The sequence below is a fragment of the Canis lupus genome, chromosome 9 (genome assembly GCF_003254725.2).
Source record: "Canis lupus dingo isolate Sandy chromosome 9, ASM325472v2, whole genome shotgun sequence".
NCBI classification, from domain to species: Eukaryota; Metazoa; Chordata; class Mammalia; order Carnivora; family Canidae; genus Canis; species Canis lupus.
Window position 1 is genome coordinate 11537594 of NC_064251.1, and position 7289 is coordinate 11544882.

Below are 7289 nucleotides of genomic sequence, written 5' to 3' on the forward strand. Positions count from 1 at the left end.
ATGCAGGGAGCCCGATGTGCGACTCGATCCCAGGACCCCGGGATCACGACCTGAGCTGAAGGCAGATGCTCAACCACTGAGCCGCCCAGGCACCCATCTCTTCTCTTTTCATGTATAAGTTCCTCCTCTCTCTTCCCTGGAACATATTTGTAAATAAATTCGGTTGTTTGTCCCATAACATTTCTATTTTGGACTTGATTGCACCCATGGTGTGGTTTAAAATGTCCCCGAGCCCCCAATTCCCTGTTAACTGACTTGTAGATCTAATGGTGAGATCTGATCCAGGTTTGACTTTTTTTGGCAGGCCCACCTCCTACACCTGTCCTTCTCCCTGTCATGTTAAGATCGATCAGTGGTCCGTGTGGCAAACTTTCACTTTTCCCTGCATGAGAATTGGAAGCTTTCTACTAAATGCCACGTGCTATCTTTCCTATTTTTGCAGATTTATGATTTCCCAGGGTTTATTCCACCTCTATAATGAAACATGCGGGATTCTCTAATGAATGGAATATTCGTGTCCTCCCCAGATGTGTATGTTGAAGCCCTAACCACCATGTGATGGTATTGAGATGGGGCCTTTGGGGAGGGGATTGGGGCGGATGAAGTCGTGAGGGTGGGACACTCCCGATGGGACTAGTCCCTTTATAAGAAGAGACCGGAGGTACACTTGGGTAACTCAGTGATTGAGCGTCTGACTTCAGCTCAGGACATGGTCCTGGAGTTCCGGGATCGAGTCCCGCATCAAGATCCCCTGCATTAGGCCTGCTTCTCCCTCTGCCTCTCTCTGTGTCTCTCATGAACAAATAAATAAAAATCTTTAAAAGAAAAAAAAAGAAACTAGAGAGCTGGGTCTTTCTCTCTGACGGGTGACGGGTGAAGACACAGCAAGAAGGTGGCCTTCTGCAAGTCAGGAAAAGAGCCCTCTGCCAGGCACCAAATCAGCTGGCACCTTGATCTAAGCCTTCCCCGCCTCCAGAACTGCGACAAATACGGTTCTGTTGTGTAAGCCCCGCAGTGTGTGGTGTTTTGTTACGGCAGCCCGAGCCAACCAACACAGATTCCAGCTAAGCTCTAACCAAGAACCTCTGAGGCGGAGTTCAGGGCATAGGAAGTAAGGAGAGATCCAGTGAAGCAGTTACTGGGCAAATTTGCCTTTTGGAAATCGATTTGGGGGATGTGGTGACCTGTCTCCAGAAGAACGTGCACCCAGGATTCAGCATAGTCATTTCCTACCTGTGTGATTTTGGATACCTACCAAACAAACAAACAAACCCCCACCAAAACAAAACAGAAAAAATGAAAAACAAACTCTCTGCCTCAGTTTACCCACTTCCCTGAAAAACAAAGCCACAGTCAACTTCCTCCACCCCAAACACAACGCGAGGATGAAATAATCCAACACAAGTGTCTGCTGTCCATAAGTGTTCCGAAACATTGGCCACTGTTATCCCGCCCCTCTGTTGTGTTGAAACAGATGGTCACAAATATGAGAACGCTTTGAAAAAGTTCTAGAAAGCCCAAAGCATCACTAAAATTGATATGAAGCAAAACTATTCTGAGGGTCGATGGTGAAATCTCGACTCCCTGTAGCCATTGGCCGTCTTGGCCATAACCGTTTGCCAGCGTGTCCTCCTCGTAGATCCCGCAGCCATAAACACCAGGGTCGCAAATGGGCCAAAGAGAAAGAGAAGAGTCCTTCTGGTTTGTGTATTCAGAGCTCCAAACTGTAGTTCCTCGCCACACAGTCCCATGGTGGTCTGTGCGGTTTTGGCCAAACCTGAGCTAGGTCCTTGTGCCGGGGGAGACTCGGTGACAGTCGACATGGTCTTTGGAATACTCCACCTACCTGCCAGCAAATCTGGTTTTAGACAGTTTAACAGTAGGGGGTCAAACCGAGACGCAGAGTGGGTATGAAGGAAATCCCCCCTTGGATGCCAACGAAAAGTGGGAGTCACATGTTAATATCAGAAATACGAAAAAAACAAAAAAAAAAAAAAAAAAAAAGATTTGCCCCTGGCCCTGGGCTAGGTGCTCCAGCCAGAGAAGTCACAAGTCTAGGCTGTAAGGTGCATAAGGACAGGAATGTCTATGTGCTTTACGGGCTGCATAATCCTGGTACCCGGCCCAGAGGAAGTCCAATCAATATTTGCTGAATGAGGGACGCCTGGGTGGCTCAGCGGTTTAGCGCCTGCCTTCGACCCAGAGCGTGATCCTGGAGTCCCGGGATCGAGTCCCACAGCGGGCTCCCTGCGTGGAGCCTGCTTCTCCCTCTGCCTGCATCTCTGCCTCTCTCTCTCTCTGTCTCTCATGAATAAATAAATAAAATATTTTTAAAAATATGTTTGCTGAACAAATGCATCAAACATGATCAACGATGGCCAAGCCCGCTCTGTCCCGCCCAGAAAGCTCAGCTCAGCCTCATCATGTCCCTAACCTCAGATGGCCTTTGTGAGCTCCGCTTCCTCCCTCGTAAAAGTGCACCTGTGGAAATGCTGCTTTAGGTAATGATGACACGTGTGTCCTGTCTTGTGAACTAGACAGTAAACAGTCGGAGAGGAGGGACGGCGTTCTCTGGGGTGTGGTTTTGGGGCCTGGGAAACAACCACATTCATCAGGGCTCGTGAGTGGGCTGTGATGAGCAGAGATGGCCCAGATGGAAGAGCTATGGCTGTGGAAGGAAGGATGGACACTCCCTGCCTCCAGTTGCACCGCAGACTCCTACCAAGCATGTGGGCTCCCCCGAGGAGGCCAGAGCCCTCCACCAACCACGGCAGGACAGGGCCCCTCCTGGCCTCATGTCCATAGGGCAGCCTGGAGCAGACTTCCAGCTTCCAAGAACCATCCCCTGTCCCCCAGCCATCTGGAAATGAGCGGATGCACAGGTCCTAATGGGTTAAAATCGAAGCCTAACACTGTGTATTGTTCCAGGGAGCAGCAGGACAGGCTGTGCGTGTTTAGACAAGAAGGGGGGAGAGCCAGCATCTCCCTTTAGGCAAGAAACGTAGCAGGAGAGCAGGTTTTTATTCCTTGGCCTTGAGCAACATGGTGGGTGGAGCAACTCCAACAACCATCCAAAGAAAGCCTGATATAATCGGGGCAAAACCTAGTGGTCCCACACGCTTTCCAACACGGCCAATTAGACTTCGTGCCTGGCACCCGTGTCTTAAGCTTTTAACACGGCAAGTACTCACTCCTGAAAGCAATGTGATGAAGATCACTTTATTCTGATGATCCTGATTTTTCTTTTGTGGTGAGGATCTTTACAACAGGCTTCAGACGGTCTTTAGAGACCTCCTCGAGGTGACATTCTCTCTTTTTAAGTAGTAAGAGGATGGCAAAACCAGAGGAGCAGTGACTATCAAGACTGAGAAGGCTAAGAACAAATATCAGGGTTGACATCAAGTAAAACTCCCTCCAGAGTTAACGAGACATACCCAGTGATGCATCATCAACGCTGGGCTGAATGGTAACCAGGCATGATCGAGATCAGATCATCAGAGGCCATGGATGGGGAGGGGACCTTCTGGTTCCCAAACTCAGCACCTTTTGCTGTTCACTCCTTCCCCTCCTTGTCCCCCTTGCCAGTCCTTGTAAGGTCTTTCCTGGTTCTAGGTTTCTCTAGAGGCCTCAGCCCTCCAGCCAAGAGTTAAGGAACCTCATCATGATCCAGGCACATCACTAACCTGCTAAGCTCCTTACACATGGTAACTCAGTTAACCTAGCAACACAACGTTAAGCCCCCCACATGACAGCCCTATGCAGTATTTTTTTTAAGATTTATTTATTTATTTATTTATTTATTTATTTATTTATTTATTTATTTATGATAGAGAGAGAGAGAGTCAGAGACACAGGAGGAGAGAGAAGCAGGCTCCATGCCAGGAGCCCAACATGAGACTCGATCCCAGGACTCCAGGATCGTGCCCTGGGCCAAAGACAGGCGCTAAACCGCTGAGCCACCCAGGGATCCCCCCTAGGCAGTATTATTATCCCCCCTTTCACGGATGAGCTGACCGAGGTACACAGAGGTTCAGTAATTTGCTCAACTAGTCAAGAGCAGACCTGGGATTCAAGGTCTAGAGCCGATGCCCACGTGTGCTTTACATAGTACCTCTCAATTACACAGCCCCAAGCTGGCCTCGCGAGGCTCACTGTGGTGACTCTCAGGTTTGTTTTCTCACCCCAAGGAGAATTTATCCAAGAGGGTGGGGACCACAGCTTTCTTGTCCTACAGTGGCCTGCAGATTTTTTTGCTTGGGTATCCTCTAAAGACTTTGGAAAAAACAATAAACCCTCTCGGGGTCAGTCAGCACAGGCTGCTGTTAACAAAACGCCAGAGACTGGGTGACTTATACAATAGAAATCCATTTTCCAACAGTTCTAGTGGCTGGAAGCCTGGGATTGGAAGCCCAGCACGGTTGGGGGAGGGCTCTGTTTCTGGCTTGCAGACATCTGCCTTCTCACTGTGTCCCCCAAGGCTGTGTTCTTTTAAGGTCACTAATTCCATCCTTGGGGCCCCACCCTCATGGCCTCATCTAACCTAATCACTTCCCAGAGACTCATCTCCAAATACTATCACATTGGAGTTTGGGTTTCAATATCTGAATTTGGGGGCTGCTGGGGGCCCACATTCAGTCCATACCATGCAGTGTTTTTGTTTTTAAAATTTTATTTTTTTATTTTAGAGAGAGAGAGAGAGAGAGAGAGAGACAGAGAATGAGCGGCCGGGGGGGTGGCAGAGAAAGAAGGAGAAGCAGACTCCCCGCTGAGCAGGGAGCCCAATGTGGGGCTCAATCCCAGGACCCCAGGATTATGACTTGAGCCGAAAGTAGATGCTTAGCCAACTGAGCCACCCAGGCGCCCCCACCCTCATGCAGTTTTAAGTTATGTTCAATGTTTCATGTTAGCTGCAAAAGATATTGTTTCAATTGTATCTGTAAATGTTTGTTTTTTACTTTTACAGTAAATGGTTTTTACTTTTACAGTAAAACGATTTCATTTTTTTTTCAGTAAAACTATTTTAAACCACTCTTTCAAATGTATCCAGCGTAAGATAAACATCAGAGTAATAGAAAAACCATCATCACTCATTTAAAAATTACATGGGAACACTTCTCATTAGGTCAGAAATTTCCTATCGTTTCATTTTTCTCTTTTTCAAAACTGTATTTCCATTCTATCTCAATACGATATACTTGTATGTTCAAAATTATTTAATGAAAAAAATTACTTAATGATCCTAGGTCTCTGAACACAGATTTTGTGTACTAATTGAAATTTTGTTATTTACATCTCAAGGTCAAAAAAATCCCTTCTGGGTTGAATGATTATCACAATTATTACTATAAGTGATCATTTATCATCGAACAACATATGTGGTATATCTGGACAAGCTATTACTACTGCCATAGCATCTTTACAAGATGGACTGGGGGATGGGACATACTGACTTGAACAAAGAGGCCTCCCTGACACAGTATTTCAATGCTCCCCCCAGAGATGTTTTCAGCTGGAACAGTGCACCGTGGTGAGATCCTGGCTCTGGTTATGCTGGAGAAGCCAACCATGCAAGACTAACCCAGCGCTAGGCCTGCCCCACAGTGGGTTCTCAGACAAATTGGCTTTCGCAGAGAGCTCATGTTCTGAAACCCGACTGCCCTAAAACTATCTGTGCCTCAGGTCCCTTGGCAAATCTGCACAGACACACACACACACACACACACACACACACACACCCTGGGAGAATGCGTTCTCATTTGAAGCGTTCTGCCTTCCCTCAAACTGTTAAATGTGGGGGTTAGAGGAGGCTCCCCAACCCACAAGATAAGCCCAACACATCTACCTGGAATTTCTACACGGAAGTTTGTGGGTTTCTCTGCTGTCTGGAGAAGCAGATATTAACGTTTTCAAGCAATAATTTGCTTCAAATACACATGGTTCCCATTCCCCACCCTCACTCCCACCCCACCACCTGGCACAGGCCCTCAGGTGAGATAGTGGGTGGTGGTGCAGAAACAGGAAGGGGGGGTGAATGGGGGGGGGTGACCAACACCTCCTCATAGGAATCCCCTCAAATGCTGCCCCTCTTCATGGCTGCTCTGAAGACCCAGACCCTTAAAAGCAGGCTGCTCCTCTCTGAGGTCCACACAGGATTCTTTTCAGTCTACTTACCCAAGTTTAAGTTCTCACGGGCTGGTAAATGCAGTGAGCTTATTTGCAAGCCAGGGTCATATCTGCCTAGCAACCCAACATGAAGACTAGAAGGGCTATAAACGTAGACAGAGAACAGGCTGGCCAACTTTGCACAAAGGAATCTGTTCTCATGCAAATGACCCAAAGCAAGATGGCTAGAAAGAGAGAGCAGAGGGGATAGCCTCAGGAGCCAATTTATTTCCCCAGAAGATGTTGAGGGACTTTTAAGGGCATCATCACAGCCTTGCCCACTGTAAATGAAGCACCGGAGGGGCTCTGCTGCCACTGGGCTTATGGCAGACACAAGAGAAGATGCTAAAAGGGGAGCTGAACCCTAAACTTCAAATCCTGATTTTTCTGGTTCTGTCGTCCAGACTCCAAGGGTTCTTTTGTTCGCATTTAGAACTAAACAGAGTTAGTTTTGTTTGGGGGGGTTTTGATTAGCATGGTAATGCAGTGCTTTCCCTCTCTTTGCTTTCTCGGGAGGAGTGAAAAAAGCAGGGGTTTTCACGCTTGGTCTCACTAGGAAAGGGACCAAGGTGGAGCCAGCCTCTAACCAGGGCGAGCAAAAGTCACTGGCTTGTGGCTGGCAAGACCGGAGAGAGACTGGGTTTCCAACCTCCTCTCTGTTCCCCAAATGCAGGTGACAGATGTCATCTTTGGATGAGGTTCTGCAGCAAAAAGGGCCAGGGTGTGTCTATAAAAGTTGTGAAACCTTGGGTGAATCCCTCTGGTGCTCTGTGCCTCGACAACTCTCATCTGTAAAATGGGGATAGTGTCAACGGCAGAATGTTACCCCTGCAGAATGAGGTTAAAGTTAGATCACATGGGGACACCTGGGTGGCTCAGTGGCTGAGCATCTGCCTTTGGCTCAGGTCATGATCCCAGAGCCCTGGGATTGAGTCCCACATACGGCTCCCCAAAGGGAGCCTGCTTCTCCCTCTACCTCTGTCTGCCTCTGTGTGTCTCAAATAAATAAATAAATAAATAAATAAATAAATAAATAAATAAAATATTAAAAAAATAAAAGATCACATGTATGTATGGCATTTAATACAGTGTTGGAAAAAAAGAAAACATGCAAAAAAATCAATAAA

The 7289-nt window shown here is 47.4% G+C and overlaps 1 protein-coding gene across 10 annotated transcripts in view; it reads right to left on the reverse strand.

The window, feature by feature from the left end:
- The window catches only part of ARSG (arylsulfatase G), a 107597-nt gene that overhangs the window by 72973 nt on the left and 27335 nt on the right, over window positions 1-7289 (reverse strand). For 2 of the 10 annotated variants that reach the window (XR_007412845.1, XR_007412844.1), the window contains exon 1: window positions 6172-6304. The exons of 3 other annotated variants lie outside the window; for them this stretch is intronic. The gene's annotated coding sequence lies outside the window, so the exon portion shown is untranslated. Of the gene's footprint in view, window positions 1-6171; window positions 6306-7289 lie in introns of those variants that run through there. 5 more of the 10 variants (XM_049113962.1, XM_049113959.1, XM_035721168.2 and 2 more) reach the window with 5 other exon arrangements.